General features: G+C 36.2%; 1 long non-coding RNA gene across 5 annotated transcripts; it reads left to right on the forward strand.

Annotated features, from left to right (window-relative positions):
- The first annotated feature begins 8,865 nt into the window (after positions 1-8,865).
- LOC142179061 (uncharacterized) lies at positions 8,866-15,511 on the forward strand. Of its 5 annotated transcripts, none has more exons than XR_012707202.1 (4): positions 8,869-9,252; positions 9,363-13,854; positions 14,187-14,253; positions 15,217-15,511. It is a non-coding gene; the product is annotated as an uncharacterized LOC142179061 (long non-coding RNA). The 5 variants fall into 5 exon arrangements; XR_012707203.1 differs by having other exon boundaries at positions 8,934-9,252; positions 9,363-10,560; positions 13,479-14,253; XR_012707204.1 differs by having other exon boundaries at positions 8,964-9,252; positions 9,363-10,560.
- The last annotated feature ends 8,418 nt before the right edge of the window (positions 15,512-23,929 follow it).

Consider the following 23,929-nt stretch of genomic DNA (forward strand, 5'->3'; position numbering starts at 1 on the left):
ACCCCCTTGTCTTATGTATTTTCTCTCTCACCGACTTAGGCAATTAGGGTTTTCTCTTCGATCCAAAGCTACAATTTCACTTCGATTTTATGGCTTAACATGGTATCAGAGCGTGGATCCAAGTTGTCCGCGACGTTCTTCATCTGTTTAGTTTTTTCGATTTCGTCAATCTCGGTGTTCTCCGACGAGTTCGTTGTTTCAGATGAAAATTGAGGTTTCCTGCAAAAGTTTGCTTCTACAAAACCAGGCTTCACCTTCTTTGAGTTCACTGAAGGATTTCTAGTAACATCCTTTCGATTCCTCACAATTAACCGTTAGATTGCTCAAGTTTTGTGATTGGTCAAGTTCTGTGTCCTAATTTTGAAAATTTTCACATGTATGCCTTGGTCTTCTATGTGTTTGACATTAACGTTGGGAGTATATATTGAGAAAACTTGTTGTAAAGTTGTTTTGTGCATCAAACTTAGTTTGTGCTCTATTTCGATTTTGACCTGCTCGCATGGCCCCAGACTCGACCTCTACCTCATCGCCTCCATCTGCTGTAAATTCATCCTGCACCTCACTTGACCCTTCCCATCCATTATATGTGTATGCATAAGATAATCCGGGGGTTACAATGGTGATTGTACCTTTCTCTGCTACTGGTTATGTATCTTGGAGAAAGAATATTTTATTATTCTGTCTGCTAAGAACAAGGCTGGGATGATTAATGGAAGAATTACTCAGCCACCTCCCGACTCCCCTCTATATGATCATTGGCTAAGATGCAATGACATGGTCTTTGCATGACTGAGTAATTCATTATATAGGGTATTGCTGATAGTTTACTTCATTGTGACACTGCAAGAGACCTTTGGAAGGACATAGAGGAGAGATATGGTCAGTCTAATGCTAGTAGGTACTACCAAATCCAAAGAGAGATTGCCAAATTTACCAAAAGAGAGAAAACTGTAGCTTGTGTTCAGTTTGATGATCCTAGAATTGATTCTCCTTCAACTCCTGAGATCTTACCTGGCAGTCTAGTCTGTGGCTTCAGTAAAGAATAGTATCAACACCTCATGAGTCTATTTCAACAGTCTCAACTATCTGCTGCAACTCAGGATCCTAGCATTGGCTTTTCTGCTATGGGAGCATTTACATGTGTGTTTTGTAGTTTTGTTGTGTATGTTATTGCTTTATGTTTTACTTCTCAATTAGAGGCCAATACTTGGATTTTAGATTCAGGAGTTACCAACCACATGATTCCACATAAAGAACTTCTACACAATATTCAACCCTTACCTTTTTCTTACTTAGTAACACTTCCAAATGGTTACAACGTAAAAGTCAATTGTACTAGTTTTTTAAAACTGTGTAATGATCTCATTTTAGCCAATGTACTTCTAGTTCCTTCCTTTCAATTCAATTTGGTTTTTGTACCACAATTAGTTGATCAATTTCACTGTACAATCCTCTTTACCAATATTTCTTGTTGTGTACAAGCCCCTTCTCTGAATAGGCCACTGAAAATTAGTAGAGCTGCTAATAGTTTTATGTCATTCATTCAGATCTTTTTATGGGACAGTCTGTTTCATCTATAAATACCATTTCGACTGCTTCTTCATTTCTTAAATGTGATTACAGTACTTGCACTACTACTTATAATCATGTTTCTTCTATTAATAAAGTTGATCTTTTTTTGGCATCAAAAGTTAGGGCATATGCTATTTAATAAAATGAAGTCTATTTCAGTTTTATCTGATAAATTGTCTTCAAAAAAATCTTATATCAGCCATATTTTCCCTCTAGCTAGGCAGCAGAGACTTCCATTCCCATATATCACTATAAAGTCTATCCATTCTTTTCAACTTGTACACATTGACTTATGGGGTCCTAGAACATATAATGGTTTTAGCTATTTTTTTACCATTGTTGATGACTATTCAAGGGTGACCTAGACACATCTACTCTCTTGCAAGAGTAATGCTTTCTATAATCAAAGCTTTTGTTTTCATGGTCCAAAATTAATTCAACTCTAAAGTTCAGACTATTAGGTTTGACAATGCATTTGCGCTAGGTTCTAGTTATACAATTTTCTCCTATTTTGCCGATTCTAGTATCCTTCACCAGACCACAATTCCCCATAAACCTCAACAAAATGGAGCAGTTGAGAGGAAACACAAACACCTTCTAGAAACATCAAGAGCCCTTTTGTTCCAATCCAAGCTACCTGTCAAGTATTGGGGTGATTTTGTCATCAGTGCGACCTACGTAATCAATAGGTTTCCCACTAGCATCTTATACAATCTCTCCCCTTTTGAGAAACTTCATGGTCATCCTCCTACATATTCTCATTTAAGAACTTTTGGTTATCTTTGCTTTGCTACTTTGCCAAAGGTGGGTAGGGATAAGTTCCAACCTATGGCATCTCCCTGTATTTTTCTAGGTTATCTTCTAGGAAAGAAAGGTTATAAACTGCTGAACCTCACATCTCATTCCATCCTATTCTATAGGGATGTTATTTTTCATGAATATATCTTTCTCTACCATTCTTCCTCTCCACATCCTGTTTTTCCTACTTCCTCTAATTCCTTTGCAGACATCTTACCTCCTCCTACACCTTCTTCACCTCACCCTGCTTCACCTGTCCCTTCTCCTCCTCCTATTTCTCATGCCTCTTCTCCTCCTCTTCTTTCCACCCACTCTATTATCCCTATTGTTCCTTCTTCTGTACCCCTTAGGAAATCTACTAGAGAATCTACCACACATGCCTACCTTCAGGATTATGTCTTTTACTCTGCTATTACCACATTTCCTGTGAATCCCAAGATTACCTCTACTGAGATTCACATACATAAACCTTAGTTTTACCATCAAGCAACACCTTATCCTACATGGAAGGATGCTATACTCAAAGAGTTCTAAGCCTCAGAGGCCAATCAGACTTGGGATATTGTCTCTTTACCTCCAGGGAAGAAAGCCATACCATGTAAATGGGTATATAAAATCAAGCAAAGGTCTGATGGTTTTATTGAAAGGTATAAGGCAATGCTAGTTATTAGGGGGGCTCTTAGAAAGAAGGCGTAGACTACGTTGAAACTTTCAGTCTAGTTGTCAAGATCAAAATTGTCAAGTGTTTTTTTGCCTTGGCTGTCAAGCATGGTTGGACTGTCCATCAATTGGATTTCAATAATGCTTTCCTTCATGGAGAACTTCATAAAGAAGTGTACATGAAGATCCCCTTGGGCTTGACTGTTGCTCCCTTTTATTCTGATCCTCCTTTGGTATGCAAGCTGAAGAAGTCTCTATATGGTCTAAAGCAGGCATCTAGATAGTGGTTTGTAAAGCTGTCACAGTCCCTTATTTCTTGAGGTTACTCTCCCAGAAAAATGACTCTTCCTTATTCACCAAAACCATTGACTCCTCCATTGTCATATTGGTAGTTTATGTGGATGACATCCTATTAGCTGGGGATAATTATCAAGAGATGACAGACCTAAAGGCCTTCTTAGATCATCAGTTCAGAATCAAAGATCTTGGTTCAGTCCATTACTTTCTTGGTCTTGAGGTTTTCCTTGTAGCAGATGGTTATGTGGTTCATCAGCACATGTATACCGCTGATCTTCTCTCTGAATTTCATTGTATGGATTCTAAACCTGTCACTACCCTCCTTGATCCCAGAACAGCTTCATGTTGACTCTCGTGATCCTATTTTTGATCCCTCCATCTACAAAAGATTAATTGGAAAGATGAACTTCTTGCAGCACCTCAGGCCTGACATCTCCTTCCCTGTTCCTGTTCAGCATTTGAGTCAGTTCTTGATATCTCCTAAGGTTTCACATATGTTGGCTTCCCTACATTTTCTAAGATACTTTCTTAATGACCCTGCTCAAGGTATATTACTCAACAACTCTTCTGATTTCTCCTTGAAGGCCTATTCTGACTCAGATTGGGTTGGCAGACTTCCCTATCTCAAGGAGGTCTGTTACTGGTTATTTTATTATTCTTAGTGATTCTCCTGTCTCTTGGAAGTCTAAGAAACATGCCACTTTTTCTTTAAGCTCTGCTAAGGCTGAATATCGAGCATTAAGACATGTGGTTGTTGAGGTTTCTTGGTTACTTAGGCTTCTTGCTAATATGAGGTTGTCTATTTCTTCTCTAGTTCCTGTTTTTTGTGACAGCTAGGTTGCTGTGCATATTGCCAGAAATCCTATTTTTCATGAGCGCACCAAACATATTGAAGTGGATTGTCATTATATTAGAGATGTTCTTTCTACTGGTATGATATCCCTTCAGCATGTGCACACCTCTGCTCAGCTTGCTGATATGCTTATCAAGGCCTTGACTGGTGTTCCTCGCCACAGACTCTAATGCAAGCTTGGTATTCATTCACCCTCAACCTTGAGGGGGGAGGGGGGGGTGATAGACACTTAAAACAGAGCCCAGATCCTGGATGAGGTTATGAGAGTTGGGTCTATATCTATTGGGCCTTCTTTATTTGTACTTCAGGGATCTGGCCCTTGTTCGGTTATATTTCTCTTTTGGCCACATTTACTTGTACATATTAATAGAGTCACCTGACTCTATTATTAATCAATGGATCACATTTTATTTACCCGCTTGTCTCATGTATTTTCTCTCTCACCGACTTAGGCAATAGGGTTTTCTGTTCGATCCAAACCTACAATTTCTCTTCGATTTCTTGGCTTAATATTTTCTTCTCCCCCATAGTAGCAGCGTAACTAATCAGGAGAAAGGGAGATTAGAGAGACAGCATTTGATTTAGTTTGAAATGAATCTTCATATGGTAATTTTGATGCAGTACTCTATTTTTATTTTCAATATCTAGTCTTAATTAAGAATAAAATATTACGAGGGTATGGGGGCAGAAAGAAAGTGGGGTTCGATAGGAAGGATGGGGAAAGCAGAAGGGAAAAATAGGGGACAAAGAAGGGGTTCAACTAAGGCTGTCCAACGGGACGGGACGTCCCGTCCCGCGTCCCGGTCCCGTCCCGTCCCGTCCCGTCCCGTCCCATCCCGCCTGTCCCGTCCCGTCACGCCTGTTCCGCGTCCTTTTTTTTTTGAATTCTAGCCGTTGGGCAACGGCTCCAATTGCTTACTAAATTTTAGAAAAATTTTATTATGCTACAAAATAATTTTCTAGTATATATTATCCTACTGTTACACAAATATTATGGTATATTTGTGAAATTTTTGTTGTATTTGGTAAGTATAAAACTAATCCAACTAATGCACCGGCCATTAATGAAATGATTGTAAAATTTAAAAAGTATTTTTTCCCTATTCCCCAAGTTTATTTAATTTCTACTATACTTAACCCATACTTGTTCGTAAAATTTATGAGAATTTAGCAATTCAAGAAAATGAACAACCATCTCTCGAAGACTGTCAAGCTAACATATACTCTTATATTAGATCAATGTTTGATAAATATAAATCTATGGAAACAACAAGTGGTGAAACTACTCCTTCTACTTCTAAGTCTAGAGTAGAAGTTATATGGGAAGATATGGATGATATAACACGTTTTGATTCCTCTATTGATGATGAACTTGATTCTTATCTTAATCAAGGATTGAAAAGTATTAAAGACGAAGAAGGCAACGAATAACTTTTGGCATGGTAGAGGGAGCGTGGCAATACTTTTCCAACACTTTCAATAATGGCCTGAGATATCCTTTCTATTCATGCATCATCAGTAGCATCGGAGAGTGCTTTTAGCGTGACAAGATTTCAAATAGGAGATCATAGACATTCATTAGCGGAGGACCCTACCTAGGAGGTGACTGTGTAGATTAGGTGCTCTTCGAAAGAATTATATTTGTATGTGAGATTTGAAAGTTCTATTAATAAAATAAAAGGCTCTAAGCGTTTGAATTTTTTTTATGAATTGTCTTACACTCTTACTTAGTTACTTAATGACTTGAAATTATATTAAATAAATTATAACTCTATTATAAATTTATAATTACTAGAATATTTCATTACAAGTCTTTTGTTTTAATATTATATAATTCTTTACTTAGTTTCCTAATTTTTGTTTAATTTTTAAGTTTATTAAATAAGTTAAAAATTAGTTGTTGCAAACTTTAAAAACTTAGTCATTATCAAAAGAATAACCGTTGCGAAACTCAATGCTTAAATAATTTTTTTTTAAATGACACTTAAGGCCCGCGAACCCGTCCCGTCCCTTCCCGTCCCGTTTGTTAGCGGGACGGGATGGGTCTATCGTCCGTCCCGTCCCGTCCCGTCCCATTTGTTAGCGGGATGGGATGGGCCTACTGTTTCGTCCCGTTTGTCCCGTCCCGTCCCGTCCCGTTAATTTTGTCCCGTCTCGTCCAGTCCCGTCCCGTTGGACAGCCATAGGTTCAACACAGGTGGGGCCGAAGGGGGTAGGGATCTGCTTGGGTTAAGCAATTATTTTACTCTTTTTCTTTTTATTGTTATTTGTTTTTACGATTTTTAGAATTTTTAGATTAAAATTAATACATCCACTTAGGGGTATAAATGGACCGGGTTGGTTCAGTTTTTATCAAAATCAAACCAAACTAACTATATTGATTCGATTTTTTCAGATTTTCGGGTTTTTTTTGTAACATGAATATTATTTCAATCTTACTTCGTTAAAGTTATAGATAAAGTTTTGATAAGTGAATATATGTTTATTAAAAATTTAAAAACTGACAAACATATGATCTATTAAAATATTCTTATGGGATAATTTTATTAGTAACACATGATAATTATTTTTTTAGTCTTCTAACAATAATTTTTCGTTGATGTACGCTTTTAAGGTTAACCGAATTCATTAATTAAGCATAAAATCAATATGAAAGCTAAATAATTATATATTCTATTTAATTTTAAAATTATCAAACTACCATTTCAAATTCGAAAAAGGTATAAGAATTTAACAGATTTTGACATATGAATATGAAAGAACAAAGAGATTGACGCATTTCAATAACACGTGATAAGTAAGTGATGATACAACTCTTTATTTAACGTAAATAAAAATGGATGCATTTCATAGTTCTATTAAATATTACATCCTATGGAGTCCCAAATATTTCTAGACATTTTCTAAAGAAAATTCTATATAAAATCTTTAAAAAATATATAAATTATATATTTATATGTCGGGTTGGTCGAATTTTTTTACTCCATACCAAACCAAATCAAATCAAACGTAATCAGGTTTTTAATCGGTTTGTTTTGACTTTTCGGTTTGATGCGATTTTCCGGTTCGGTTTGAACACCCCTACATCCACTCCCCTTTTTATAGCGTGTAACCACTCATTTTTTTGACTCTGCAAAACAAATACTACATAAACTCAGTCAATGGTCAATGGAGTTTAAAATATATATTTTGACTAAGTTCAAGTATTTGAATGAAACTATATCGAGTACAGGGATCGGAATGACAATTACATTTGTTTGTCAAGTCATTCTGCCTTTTTATTATCTACCATGAAGCAGAATATTATCTTTTTTTTAAAATTTATTTTTTGTTATATAACATTTTCTCTGGATACAAGTGAACTAAAAATAACATTCAGTAGCATAACTTAGTAGACTTTTCTTACGCTGATCAATGTTTTCAGACCCAATAGGGTTGAAATTTATATGTTCAAAGTCGCGAATGGTGCTGTCAATATGCGAGACAGCCTAATACCGGAAAATGACTTCTATATAAGGGGTTTTTCCTTAAAATAATTTATGTCATACCAAATTATTTAGGGTGATTGATACGAGTAATTATAGTAAAAATAGCACGGGCTAATCAGTTTTCGGACTGATCATTCAAAAATAGCCAGCATTTGTCAAATCATTGAAAAATAGCTACTATTTTGCTGCAACAGAGACCGGTCCAGCATAATATACTGGGGTTCGGTGCACCTGTGTATGAACTTCCAGCATATTATGCTGGAACTCCAACACGCGAAAGGTTCCAGCATAATATACTGGAGATTCGAGCACCTGTGTATGAACTTCCAGCATATTATACTGGACCGGTATACTTTGCTGGAATTCCATTATATTATGCTGGAGTTCTAGTATACTTATGCTGGAACTCCAGTATAATATACTGGAGTATTTTCCGGATTTTGAACAGTGTTTTCGTTCAAATTTATCTTTACATGAAAAGTGGCTAAATTTCGATTACTTTAAAAGTGTGGCTATTTTTGAATAACCACTTGTAAATCTGACTATTTTTTAATTTCTCCCGTAATTATATTAGGGGTTGGTCTTTAAATATTGCCCCCTTTTTTAAGTATTTAGAAAATGACCCCGGTTCACTACCGAATTGGTAGATTTATGCTATATTTATTTTATTTATATTGTTAATTGTTTACAAACTCTACCTAGCTAGTTGACATAACTTTATAATTATTTATTTGTTCATCAAACTCTACCATATTGTCGTGATTTTATGTTAACTGCATTCAACCAAGCTATTTGTTAGATTGCTCATAAACTCTCCCCAGTTGGCATGATTTTGTGCTTGTTTAATTGTTTACCAAGTTTTATCAGATTGACATAACTTTGTGGTATTTTCAATTGACCTATCTATTAAATTGTTCATCAAACTCTATCCGATCGGCATAATTTTTTTGTGTTATTCAACAAAGTGTTCTTCAAAATTAAAATTAAAATTTCAATCAAACCATCCTAAATTTACTCCAAATGATCTCAAATTCGAAACAAAACCCCTAAATACCAACACAAACGATCCCAATTTAGTCTAATACCAAACCAAGAAAACTCACTTTGTCTTCTTAATACTTTCTAAGGATCAACTAAAAATTTAAGTACAAATTATCAACATTCAAAACATTTTAACAATAATAGATCATTAACTTATATTTTCTCTGCCAAAGAAGCATTTAAAGCTTCCACTATTGAAGGACTACGATGTTTTGGCGAAGAAGAAGTCTATTTTTGTAACAAAGTCAAAACTAGCGATAATATAATATTCAAAGACCATTCCCTTAGGGTCCAACCGGTGCAATTTTGTGCAGAATTTATGGATAAGCTGATTCCATCTGTCCTCATCTGGGACTGGACTTGCTATAAAAGAATCATATTAGGAGGCAAAGCGGAACAAGTTTAGTTAAATAAAGATGTCTGTCTACAAGAATGCTGCTACATGTGCTCTGTTAATTCTGGTTATCTTTGCACTGTGCATGAATTCGAGGTGTGGATATGGTGAAGCAACAAGAATCTTCTTAGACTTCTCTTCAGTTCCAGGTGTTGCATATCTTCCTTCTTCTTTTTACTCTTGATTTCTCCTTTTGTTTTTAGACTTCTTAAAGTATGTGTTTTAGACATTTGAATGTGTTGAAAATCGTAATCGGCAGTGACGGAAAGGTTGGGCGGCCTAGACAGCAGCCACCGCCGGAGCATCAGGGCATCGCCCGGAGGGAGCTATCCTGCCCCGGCAGCTAATGTAAACGACCATGTACATCACTAGCTACTGCTTGATGTCATAGTATGTTGGATTATCTATATAACTGGATCAAGATTTAGGTGACCTCTATTTTGTTGTGGACTTCTCACTTATAATAAGAAGACTTTGTTTTGTCTGTGTTTAAGAGATTTTTCTATGAAAGCAATGAGAGTATATTTTACTTAGTTTGTATTCTTAATAACTACATCTTTTCCTGAATCTTTCCATGGAGGTCGAGTGAAAAAAAGTTACTTCCTTGACCTTTGAATCTTTGATGTGCCTAAAATTTAGACTTCATAAGATGAACACAAAAGGAAACGGTTGATAATTATAATAAAGAGAAGATAGAATCTTTGTTTCTACCTTTGAATCTTGCCCATGATTGCCATTCACATGAGTAAAATAATTGTAATTAGCCAAAAGGAGGTGTTTATGAAATGATCAGTTTCTATTTGGAGGAGTAGCTTTACACTAATATACACAACATTTAGATTTCTACAGCAGAGAGGACAACTAACACCTTTCTAACTCATGGTTGTTTGGCCAAAAATTTGGAGGAAATGCAAGTTTCACCCCCTTAGATGACAGTACCGCTGGGAATCAATGCATCCTTGATAACAGTAACAATCCCCCTCTTAATGAAGTATCCATCCGTCTCTCTAGCTGCTTCTTGAACATTGTCACTATTAATGATCTAACAATATAAAATTTTCATGTTAGGGAATCAAACATATTTAGCTCATTCGTGTTAGAATTTGGACTTGCGTTAATTGGTTATAGCCCGAAATGATAGTGACATGGCCCAAGTGGTGGATAAATAAAATGCCTAATATTAAGTATTATGTGTGTGGATAAGTGAGACTCAATAACAATTGACTTGTGATGGGTAGACACTCTTTATAAATAGAGGCCAACACCCTTTCCCTAGCTATTAGAATATTCTACCTCTTGAATACGTAGTAAAGGTAGACATCCCATCGATCAAGTTCTCCGGGTTGTGAGAGCGCGTAGCTAGTGGATCGTGGAAGTTAGTCTCAGGCTTAATCGCCGTTTGCTGTCGCTGCTGAATCGATGGAGTTGAACGGCTGCTGAATCGATGGAGTTGAACGGTACGCTTCCTTAAACTCTGACTCTAGATTGATTGCATAATTGTGTCTTAATCTCTGATATGACTGCGAATTAATTATCTTACCTTTGGTATGAGAGACCATAATTAGGGACTAACATCAATGAAATTAATCTTGAATTTCGAAATATATACCGTACTGCTTTCAACTTTCGAACAGCATTACAACACAATGAAATTTGGTTCACTATGCCGTTGTTTTGGGTGAACTTCACGTCGACGGGTAGAGATGTATCTGCTAATTTTGTAAAATGGTTTTTAATCTATTGTGATTGAAATTAGAGTCAAAAGGGTTAGAAAGAGATAAATAGGTGGCGGCGGCAAAAGTGGGTTTAACTACTGGATTGACAAGACCAAAGAATCTTTTCTTTCTCTTGGTTAATTATTGGATGAAACCAATAAGATAACATTAAAATTGAGAGGGATTCTGGCGGAATTATGTTTTGAAATTGGTCAACTCAATTTGAAAGAATTAATTAAAATCCAAAGGGGTTTTTGTTTACAGTTGCTGCGGAAAGCATCATGCCTATTTCTCTTTATTTTTGTTTACACTTTATTAACCCACTTTGTCCCAAAATCGCTTCAATTGATCTTGCAATTGTTGAATGATGGCTGCTGCTTTTACTAGTTGGTTTGCATGTGGTTTAATTTTTCTAATTCAAGATTACGTTTGTCACTTGTATGTATGTCGAACGTAAAGGAGCAAATTTCATTTGTAGCCGACCGGTGGAAACAAATATCATTCGCTAGCCATGAATTAAGCCATATAATTTATAGCCCCAAATAAATTATAATGACTGGCCTAAATTTGCTCAAATACGGTAGATTTCTTAGTCCTTCAAGAAGTGTCCCCTCTAGTCTCCTGTTAACAAGAACTAATCTCTCAGAAATCTGTTAAATAGAAGACAATAAAAAATGGATGCATTTATCTGGAAACCTAAGATAAAAGAAATGCTAGTTAATCAGAAAACCAGAAAAATAAAGTCATTCATACAGGACTTGAAAGTTCATAAAGTTCACAAAGAATTCAGGAAGCTTTCCAGTAAAACGATTATCAGATACCAATCTGAAATATGACAAGGAACTCCAAGTTAGTAAAGCAAAGTTGAACATTTTTTTCTTGAAATATTATTGGACAATTTTGACTAGTGCAGAGGGCTAGAGACGAAGAGCGTAAATTTCATTCATTTTATACAAAAATATGGTAATGATGGCATATTGGATTTGACCAAACTTTACTCTTCAATTAATTTTGTATATACATCGTTGAAATATATACAAAATAGACTGTCACTATACAAAATAGAATGGCATTATATAAAAAATATACTAAATAGGCTGTCACTATACAATTTATATATAATAAACTGTCCATATATACAATATATACAAAATAGACTATCTAGGCAAGAGTGGGTTGCTCTAATGGTAAGCACCCTCCACTTCCAACCAAAAGATTGTGAGTTCGAGTCACCCCAAGAGTAAGGTGGGAGTTCTTGGAGGGAGGGAGCCGAGGGTCTATCGGAAACAGCCTTTCTACCCCAGGGTAGAGGTAAGGTCTGCGTACACAATACCCTCCCCAGACCCCACTAGTGGGATTATACTGGGTAAAAAAAATAAAAACAAAATAGACTATCACTATACAAAAAATATATAAAATATGTTGTCACTATACAAAAAATATATAAAATAGATATTTCGGGCTATTAGATGTAATATGTTTGAATCGGAGGGACATTTCGTGTCAATGGGGAAAAACATGGGCTATTAAAATTTTGAGGGGCTATAGAGGGTTATTTTCTCAACGTAAAGTGTTTGAAACTTCTGTTACGTACTTTGTTGATATGGTCAGAGAACAGATTTAAAATTGATATAAATAAAAAAAAAGATTTATCGATGTTATTTTATCACATGTATTAACGTGTATAACTAAGAAACTGTGATTAATAAATAGGGTCACCAAAGTGGTCTATTTATTTGGAGTCACTGAAAAGTTCTTAATATTATATACATGTGAGATTATTTAATACATGGATTGAGAATTATGATTAATAAATAGTTTTCACCAAAGTGGTCTGTTTATTTGAGTCATTAAAATATTCTCAATACACCATGTCTAAATTATCCTTTATAAGTATACACTAGTGTTGGAGGTTTTCCTTTTGATACCAGTGACGCTGAATTAATTTATGTGTAACTACCCGGCCGGTCGTTTTGAATATTATAACCCTATTTCCTTATTTATTGCTCAATTTATGCCTTGCAATTGATTTATGACTTATCGGGTTAGTTGGTTCCGGTCCGAAAGGAATTCAGAATGAAATGAGACACTTAGTCTCATAATTGAAAATTTTAAGTTAGAAAAGTGGACCGGATATGAACCTATGTGTAAACGACCTCGCATTTGAATTTTGATGATTCCAATAGCTCCTTATGGTAATTTTGGACTTAAGAGCGTGTCCGAAAACCTTTTTGGAGGTCCGTAGAGGAATTAGGCTTGAAATGTCGAAAGTTGAATTTTTGGAAAGTTTGACCGGGGAGTTACCTTTTTGATATCGGGGTCAAAATCCGATTCTGAAAATTTTAATAGGTCTGTTATATCATTTATGACTGGTGTGCAAAATTTGAGATAAATCGGACGTGATTTGATAGGTTTCGGCGTTGTTTGTAGAAATGGAAAGTTTCAAAGTTCAATAGGCTTGAATTGGGGCGCAATTCATGGTTTTAGCGTTGTTTGAGGTGATTTGAGGATTCGACTAAGTTCGTATGATGTTTTAGTACTTGTTGGTATATTTGGTTGAGGTCCCGAGGGCCTCAGGTGAGTTTCGGATGGTTAACAGATCAAAAATTAAACTACTACAGCTGCTGCAATTTCCTTATGTTGGAAATTTCTTCTGCCAGAATCGAGCCCAGAAAATCGAGGCCAAAATCGAGCCCAAAATCAAGGACGATCGAGCCTAAGATCGAGGGACACGATTGAAGGTAGGGTCGAGGATCAGGATCGAAGCCACGATCGAGCCCAGGGTCGAGGGCCACGATCGAAGGCAGGGTCGAAGACATGATCGAGGGCCAGGGTCGAGAGCCATGATCGAGGGCCAGGATCGAGGGTCAGAATCAAGGCCCAGGATCGAGGACCCCGATCGAAGGCCAAGATCAAGGCAAAACTGAGGCAGTCTGGGCAGAATTATAAAGAAGGGACTTCGTCCCATTCGCTATTTTTGACAAATTGGAGCTTGAGGAGAGACGATTTTTGATAGATTTTCAAGAAAAACTTGAGGTAAGTCCCTTGTGATTATTTTTACTCCATAATATTGATTTATCATTGAATAATCCGATTAGATTATATGATTTTGAGGTGTAAATCGGAGATTGAAACTTAGAAATTTGGAAATAAGATTTGTAGATTTGAGGTCGAATTTTGGTAAAATTGGTATGGGTAGACTCGTGGTTGAATGGGCTTTCGGATTTTATAACTTTTGTCGAGTTCCGAGACATGGGCCCCACGGGCGATGTTTGAGCTAAAATTCAGATTTTTATGGAAAATTAGCATTTTCTTATGGAATTAATCCCAATAAAGTTTATTGACTGAAACGAATTATTAATGGCTAGATTCGAGGCATTTGGAGGCCAATTCACGAGGAAAGGACATTGCAGAATAAGAATTTCATGGCTTGAGGTAAGTAACATTTTTAAATCTGGTCCTGAAGGTATGAAACCCCGAATTTTTATATCATGTGATTATTTCGGAGGTGACGCACATGCTAGGTAATGGGTGTGTGGGAGTGCACTGAAGGGATTGTGACTTGGCCCGTCCCGTGAAAAACTGTATAGTTGAATAATTTATTGTTAGCTATATGCTCTCTATGTGTTGAAGAAATTGACTGTAAATCATGTTAGAAATCGTGCTTAGGCTATGTGATAGTACTGTTTGGAACCACAGAGGTCACGTACTTATTGAATTATTTGCTAATTTCTATCTTATGCTCAGTCATGATTTTACTTGCGTATCATACCTCAGTCTTTTTTGATATTTGTTGATGCATTATGTTATCTTTGTTTGGGTTGATCTTTGTGATTTCTAAGAGCCCTAGAGACTAGAGAGGTTAAGGACTGAGTAAGGACGAAGGCCTGTCGGTGAGGTAAGGATATTATGGCACGTGAGTTGTCCGTGCAGGATATTATAGCACGTGAGTTATCCGTGCAACACATGAGTTGTCCGTGCAGATTATGGCGCTTGGGTTGTAGGAGCCCCTCTGGAGTCTGTACACCCCTAGTGAGCGCTGATACCCATTGAGTGTGAGTGCTGAGGGCTGAGAGCCGAGTGGTTGAGTTCTTCGAATGAGTTGAGTGATTGTTGCCTGAGAAGTTGTACTTGCTTTGCATTTGTTATTGCACTTGGTTGCTATCTGTTATTGTTGTGAAATCTCTAAAAGATTTTATATCCGGATTATATGAACTTGAACTGTATAAAAATTGATTTGACTTAAACTGCCAGATTTGAAATCATGTCTATTCTTTTGCTGGAATTACTGAAAGTGAACTATAACTGTGTAGCTCGTCATTATCTTCAGTTCCTTAGCTATTATTGTTACTTTCTGAGTTGGTTGTACTCATACTACACCCTGTACTTTGTGTGCAGATCCAGATGTTCTCGGATATAGCGGGTGCTAATCATTTCGCGTAGTTGATTTTCAGGAGAATTTGAGGTAGCTGCCGTGTTCCGCAGACCTTATCTCTCCTTCTCTATCTCCTTGTTTACTGTATTTGGTCTCAGACTATTATAGACCGTATTTTCCAGACTTGTATTCATATTAGATGATCATGTACTCAGTGGCACCAGGTTTTGGGGAGTGTTCGTGTCAGTATCTATGGGATTTTGTATTGTATTAAATTATTATATTTTCAAACTTAAGAGAAATTATGATTTATCGAGATTATCGGCTTGCCTAGTATCAAGATAGGCGCTATCACGACAGATTGAGATTTTGGGTCATGACATTATGAGATAAGACATTATATTTCAACCCAAAGGATAAATCTTAATATCTTGGATTCCCATATATATATATATATATATTTTTTTTTTTTTAAAAAAGGATAAGGATAAGTTGTTGTAAGAGGAGGTTTTGTGTCTCTTATCTAAAGGAAGGACACAATGTATGCCTTGTACTCTTGGATAATAGGAGGAGGAGGTTTTGTATCTCTTGCCTAAAGGTAAGGATGCAATGAATGTCTTGAACTCCTTGGTTTTTAAAAGGGGAGACAATTGCATCTTCGACCCAAATGAGGGGTGTAATGGATGTCTTTGACTCTTTTGATTTATATATTCTCGCCCATAATTTTATCTAATTTTTATGTTGTTTCCTTATACAGTTGTTAACAACATGACTATTCAGTTGAGTTCCATTGAAACTCTGACTAGTAGTAACTACAAGAAGTGGAAATAGGATGTTGAAACAGTGTAAGGTCTGATGGATCTGAATTTTGCATTGACCGAACATAAATATCTTGAACCTATAACTACTTGCACTGCTGATGAAAAGGCTAAGTATGAGAAATGGATGAAAGCTAACAAATTGAGCCTTATGATCATGAAGAGGTCTATTCCTGATCAAATAAAAGGTGAAATTATTATAGTTGGGCATGGGTCCTTCTTCTTATAGATCCTGCACTAATTCCCACTAAGGCCTCAGAAATAGAACAAATAAGTGTATTAAAGGCACCTATGGTTTTGTCTGGTCAGCATCGTCTGTGTCGTCATCCGTCCCATCATCAAAAGTTTGATGGGCGTTCATTTGTGCCTGTGGGCATTCATTGTTCGAATACGGCCGCCACAATGACGACATCCTGAAAGGGGCTTTCTCCCCCGATCGTTGTTGTAAGACGTAACACTATTGCTGCCTAAGGAAGGAGTCTTAGATTTGGTTGCACTCTAATATCCTCCGCTTCTGCTAGGGCAACCATTGCTAGGCTGACCGCCTTTGTATCCTCCTCGGATAGGCGGTTGAGGCATATCCTTCCGAGCTTCAACTCGGTAGTCTCCAAGGCATTCCGTTGTCTGGATAACCTTGGGTAAAGTATATACCCTTTTGTCTTTGCAGCTCCATATGGGCATAAGGTTTCTAACCTTCTAGGAATGTGACGAGTTTGTCTTTGTCCCCCATATCCCATATGTTCAGCATGGGTGCAGAGAATTCCCGCACATAATCCCAGACTGACTTGGTCTGGCAGAGCTCCTAGAGCTTTCTCCGCGCATTGTACTCGACCTTTTTGGGGTAAAACTGTAGGCGTATGGCTGCCTTCAGGTCTCCCCATGTCAAAACAGTATCTTCACCGGCCCTGATGGCTTTGTATTTACTCTGCGAAAAGAGTTTAGCATCACCTTGAAGATACATGACATCAATTGCTACCTTTTTTGCTTCTTCTTACTCCCCAACAACATCAAAGTATTGTTTGATGTCAAATATGAAGTTCTCTATTTTCTTGGAATTCCAAGCCCCATTATAGGGCTTTGGTTCAGGAATCTTCAGCTTTTGTAGGCCTTGTAATGCAGCGTTGACAATATTGAGCTGGCCCGTCAAGTTGTGTATGGCTTGCTGCATGGCAGTCATCCTGTCTGCCTCTAGTGCACTATAGGCTAAATCCTCGGTTCGCTCCAGTTGGAGCCCCTCAAATTTACTGAAAATTTTGGTTGCCTCTACGGCTGCCGTTTGTCGATCTCCTTCATAGTCGCAGCTGATGTTTGCTATGTCTCCTTCGGCCTGCCACATCCTGCGGTCCAGGTCATCCAACCATTGCACTAGGCTAGTTTTTAGACCAGGCACTGTACTCACGATGGGTTGTAACACGTTAACTGTCTCTTCGAGGACCGTAATGAGGTCCCCATGATTCACCATGGTTAGAGATGGTGTTAATAGCAATGTGTTTCCTCGTCCACTGTCGAGCCTAGGCTTTTATACCAACTGTTATACGGTGCCTTCTTGAGATTTCTTGGAAGGGCGACGTAAGGTTAAGCAACCATTATTCGTGTGGTTACTATGCGTTAATTGATACACTAGACGAGACTGTTAGTATTGTACGGGAAAACCAATGTCAAGAGCAATTGAGAGAACATAAAAGAGAATGAGAATGAAAGAAATCTTGATTGCATTAGTGAAAGCTATTACAGAAAGGCAACACGGTGTCAAGGGGGAGAGACACCAATACGGAGAATTATTTGCTTTCTTGAAAGTTTGACTACTTTATCCCCCCTAATAATGCTTACAAAAAATAAACCAAAGTTACAGGACATGACATAACTAAGATAAAGAGACATAATGAAAATGCAGGAAGTAAAACTACTCTATATTTACAATAAAAAGGACTTAGATTCCTATAAGGTAGAAGCAATTCTGTTGGCGGCAACATAGACACATGCGCGCTTGTCACTTGGCGCGGCCAAGACCACAGGGTTGTCCATGGCGCTAGGCGTTGAGAGGCCTGCCAGGACGCCATGGGGTGCGTCCAAGGAATCATGGGGCATGGCTGGAAAGCCGCCCATGACAATACAAACGATATATAATGATATAATTGTACGCAAGTTGTATATTTTGACTGGATTGTATACAGTAAACTTTTGTACGTAAGTTGCATGCAAGTTCTATATTTTGATGGGATTGTATACAACAAAAAATCTATATGCAAGTTGTGTATTTCAACCGATTATATATATTTTATAAAAAAAAATTGCTACTTTTTGAAACCCTAAAAATTTAGTAAAAGTGGATAAACACTGTCCTATTTTTGTATATATATACTAGAACTGTCCGTATTTTGCATACTCAAAGGACCTTTTATGTTACTTGGAACATTTGAGGAACAAAGTTGAACAAGCACCTAAACTTACGGGACAATTTTGGTCATTTTTCTTGATGCCCATACTTGTGTTACGAGCTAAATTAAATGAACAACTTTAAGCTAATGAAGTAACACGCATCATATTAATATCATTGCAACAGAGAACATATACTCTTAAAGCAGTCAAAATGGAATTGGCCCGTAAGACCAACCCAACCCAACCCACTATTTGAGTAGGGTTGGACTAGGATTGTTTGAACCTATTTAAAATTGAGGCTTATAAGCCCGGCCCAAGTCAACCCACTGGCCCTTGAGGCTTAACCAAGGCTGGGCCTGGGCCGACTCGTGGGCCAAAAATTAATGAACTATTAAATATTTAAAAAAAATAAAAACTAAAAAAACTATTAACTATAATCTCAATTCCCCAACCCTAGATTGCTCATTTACCCTTCCATACCAACTAGAATTTAGATTTTTGACATACATGTAATATGACAAAATTAGTTTTTCTTTTGCTTAATTAATAACGAACTCAAAAAGTTTTAGGTGGTCAATAATAATATTTTTTCAAAAGAAAATATTACTTTAGGCGGCCAATGATAAGTTTGGATTACTTTAATATATTATTAATATTTAAACAACTCTTCTGTATAGAAAAAGATCAATTTTAAATACATACAAAAAAAATTGACCACTAGCAAATTTCAGAAATTTTAAAATTTTTATGGATTATAATGATGAAATCAGCAAATTATGTTAATCCTAAATTAAAAAACCTCGGCATATAAACTTATTGAAGCAATCTCTGAATTTAAGAAAAATGAATGTAACTTTAAAAAAGAAGAGCTAGAGATATAGAGAATTTGCATTTCAATTACGAGATTCCTCGTCAAATATCAAGCTTTTTGTACGCTCTATGCAAACAGAAGTTATTTATATGATTAATCGATTATGTCACGAAAAAAATATTTAATGATTTAAAGAAAATTATTTTTCTAAAAAAAGTTGAAGGGCCGGGCTGCCCTAGCCCGCGACCCTCTTAGGACTGGGTTAGGCTGGCCATTCTAAGGCCCATTCATAGGGCGGGCCAGCCTGTCCTAACCCACCAAATTTAAAAGCCCACAAGGCTTGGGCTGAGCTGGGCTGGCCTAGCTTATTTTGACAGCTCTATATACTCTGAACTAATTCATAAATTTGCCAAAAATATGTTCTAGTTCAAGTTCGAACCTCCGACCTCTTAAAGAAAAATCAATAAGCTAACCAGCATGCCAGACGAGAAGACATGTCAAGTGGTGTCATTTTATTTTTATTATTCGTTTTGACACAATATAATTACTTATGCTTAGTAAACGTTTCCGATGAAGCGGTGTCGCGGGACACCGCTTCGTCCAAGGTATGTCTGCTCCTATTTATTGGATAGAACTGCCATAATGATTGATGTGTATCACATCAGCGGAATGATTCTCCAACCGAAAAGCCCTCATATTTATCAAAAGAAAAAGAGGCATGAAGGCAAAGGCGGATGCAATGTAATACATACAATGTTCATCTAAATTCAGTGTTTTTGACAGGGAGTCTAACATTATGTGTAAAACTTTACTAAAATTATAAGAAATTATATATATGAGCCCATAACTTTAAAAATACAACAAGTTCAATACTAAGAACCTTAGAGATTGAACCTCATAGAACTTAAATCCTGAATTCGCCTCTGCATGAAAGAATAGACAGTGGTGTAACTACGTGACAGTTGGCACCAAGGGTGATCAAGCGAACACCCTTCGCTGAAAACTTATATTGTGTATATATATCAAATACAAGTGTATATAATTTTTTATTATTTTTTGAACGACCTTAATACAATTGAGACAAGTAGCTTAGTGGGTGTGGGTGTTCAACGTGTAGTGAAGTTCACAAGTACGAATCCCTGGGTTAATTTTTTATCTGCCTATTTGTTCTTCGAAACTAAACGGTAACCATATTAGTCTATTTGACTCTCTTTTTTAATCCAAAAACTTCTTAATAAATAACTCTTAAAATTTGTGTAATAACAAATAACTTATCTTAAAAGTAATTTATTATTTAAAAGCCGTTTAAAATTCTTTATAATTAAAAGTCAAACACTATAGAAATTTATTTAACAAAATGATCTCTTACAAAGGTTCTCGACCTTCTCTTCCCTTTAGCTCTATACTCTTTTCTTAGTAGATTTTCTTTTGGCAAAATACATTGGCAACCTCTTATAGTTGTTTGCACTTTTCACTTAAATACTTCATTTTAAGTCCATTCCATTTGATCGCTCTAACATCATCTTAAATATGTCATTTAGACACAACTCGATGATATTGCATAGTGCGTGAAGAAATTTAATTTTTCTTTTTTATATTTTTTTCTCTTTCTTTTTCCTCCTAGTCACCACCATCCTCTAACTCCCTCCACTAGTCTCACCATCCACCTTAATTGGTGCACCCATTCATCGGAAAAAGTATTGACTTCATTAAAATTTGAACACCTTTAATGAGATTTCTGACTATGCTACTAAGAACATGAAAACCAACACCAGCAACTCCAAAGACTCAGATCATCTTACCACCATTTTCGTACACTTCAAAAACAAATATTGATCTTAGCCTGAATTATAACTTTCTACCAAAAAAGGGGAAGAATTTTCATATCTCAAACATAACGAGTGTCTACACGAACTCAAACTCATTTCTCATCATTTTGTTAGATAAAAAAATACTAAGCATACTTACGGATCATAGAGAAATTGATATAGGATTACAAGATGATGCAAATCAAGCTAATGCACCAAGGCTGCAGAAATTTATGCAAACCCTTGAAATGGAAACCCTAGCATAGTTCAAAAAATTTTCATCTTGAAATCAAGTATTTTCTATAATCAAACTAGAATTAGGACATGCATCTAGTTTACAAAGGAGCAAAAGATAATTCTATTAAACCAACCATCATAGCCAAAACGACATAGTATTTTTAAAATTAAATGGGGCAAAGGTCTACTAGAAGTACTTTCCAAGCAAATCTGTTGCGGAATGACATTGCTCTAGGTTCTCGACCAGAAGTGCAGAAATTACATCCGTCAAAACTCCTAATCCATAGTCTTCTGGCAATTTCCTGCTTTTCTTCAAATTCTTGAGTTTATTGACCCTTTTCTGAATCTGTTTTCATCAAGAATGAAATCTTAAATAGCAACAGCCCTAAGGCATATATATTTGCCTTTGTGGTAACTGATAGAGGGTTGCTAAACAACTTCAGAACTTGGTACATTTCATTATCAAGTATTGTGCTTCGAACATCAATCTTGTCATCTCCACTCAATCAAGCTGAATCAAAATGATAAAAAAGAAAGTTCAAACAAAGCATTTTAAAAATACTATCAAAGAAATAACAAAGAAATTAAAAAGAATAACCAACTCACCCAAGCCAAAATCACCGATCTTGGCTTGATCATGTGTATCCATGAAGATATTATCTCTAGATATGTCTCCATGGATCACTCCACTTTAATGGATAAATATATAGTCCTTCAGCAGCCCCTTAAAGATGCACAAAATCACCTCCGTCTCAAACGCCTCTTTTTTTTAGTATCTTTTTTTATAGCTTGGCATGTATGATGGTAAAAGTAGTAGATAGCCAAAAAAAAATGAGAAACAACTTAGCTTAAAAAATAGTTTGAAACTAGTTTAACTTAACGTTACAAACCTTGGACAAAACTCCATTACAAAAAAAGGGGGTCTTTTGTTGCGTCAGCTACCATCTCTTTGTCTGATGATGAAGATCAACATCGGGGACTCCATCTTCTATTCAACACTAAGAATGACAAAAAAAATTTAATTGTGGTGATCCAGAAAGTTACTTGCACCAAATATTCTAAAAAGAAACTAAACCTAACAACCACTTGCAAATTCTATTTCAAGGGTTATGATTTTATAATTTGTTGTAGTACAAGAATTCTTTTATTTCTTATATTAGTGCCAGCTCTCTTTCATGAAATTTCCTTTGCATTTTGATTTCTTTCTCTTTTTTCTCTTTTTTTTTCTTTTCATCTTTTTCTTATACAAAGATGATATTTGCTGCAAAATAAGAAGGATTATTATAAAGTAAAATACTAAAATTCGAATAAAAGTCAGTCTTTTTCACTCTTATTTTGATGCTATCATTATGTAATGCACAAAACACTATTTTGCTCAAATTTGTTTTTAGCTTTTTAAAGCTACAAGAACAACATGTAAGTGATTTTTCTTCCAAATCATTCCTATCCTTAATTTAAAAAATTCTTTTGTGACAAATAATCCTTATATTTCATTAGTATCTATTTATTCTTTACGTGGTTCAAACACATGTAGAGAAATACTATTTATCTAGTGTATCATTGATTTGAAATTCCCTCGTCTTTAAAACATATAATTAAGCCGACTTGGTTTTGAATGCAGACTTGTGCTAAAAGTTGACTTATGTAGGTTCTTTATCTCATTCTTGAGAGTTGTTATTAAGGCTGCTTATCGGGCGGATCGGGAGGTTATTTACTCATAACGGTTCGGCTTATCGGTTATCGGCTTTTAAATGTATTAATTTGCTAGCCACCCGATAAGATATCAGGCGGATTGGTATCGGTTTAGCTATTATCGGGCAGTTTATCGGCCTAGTTGTCCATCTAACCTGATGTGTCTATATCAACAGCCTGCCCAAGAATCTCATTTTCAGAGGCATATTGGTTATGAGTCCAATCATCGAATATTCTACCTTCACCTAAAAGTCTGCATTCTTGACAATTTATCTCGTTTTGTCCTGCAGCTTAGGCAGTACCCAACTGTTGAGCAAATGTCGCCGCCTTATTTGCCATCTCCAGTAACTATCAGCAATTGACAAATTACAATTGAACATTTATAAGCTGAGACACTTGAGCGACAAACTAGAGTTTGAAATGTATTAAGTGGTTGACAATGAATTAGTTCCTGGTGAAGCAAGGCACAAATGCGCACAGAGTATACAAGTACATACACACGAATGCACATAGTATATATCAGTAAGCATTAAGAGATAGAAAAGAATTATCTCCATCATAATTCAATTGCCAGTAAGAGACGAGGTTTCCAAATCAATAATTCGTTGATAGGAAAAGAACTGTGGAAGGGATTTTTATTATTTAATATACATATGGATAAAATATATAATCCGATAAGAGACGAGGTTTTCGATAAGAAAATTGAATAATCCGCCCCAAACCGATAAGCCGTTAATAATAAAATTTTAATTTGTTCCCCATCCTTTAAACCAATAACCCGATACCAACAAACCATTAAGCCACTTTTGCGGTTCGATTTTTGGTTTCGGTTCGATTTTGAACACCCCTAGTTGTTATGTTTAGTGGTTGTGGATATAACTATTTTAGCTGTTAACATTATAGAGTTCGTCTAGTGGATAAGCCCATAAGATGTCAGTCTCAGATAATGGTTTGGGTCACGTATATCTACATAGATAGAAAAAGATTGATA

Source organism: Nicotiana tabacum, unplaced genomic scaffold, assembly GCF_000715075.1.
Source record: "Nicotiana tabacum cultivar K326 unplaced genomic scaffold, ASM71507v2 Un00273, whole genome shotgun sequence".
NCBI lineage: Eukaryota > Viridiplantae > Streptophyta > Magnoliopsida > Solanales > Solanaceae > Nicotiana > Nicotiana tabacum.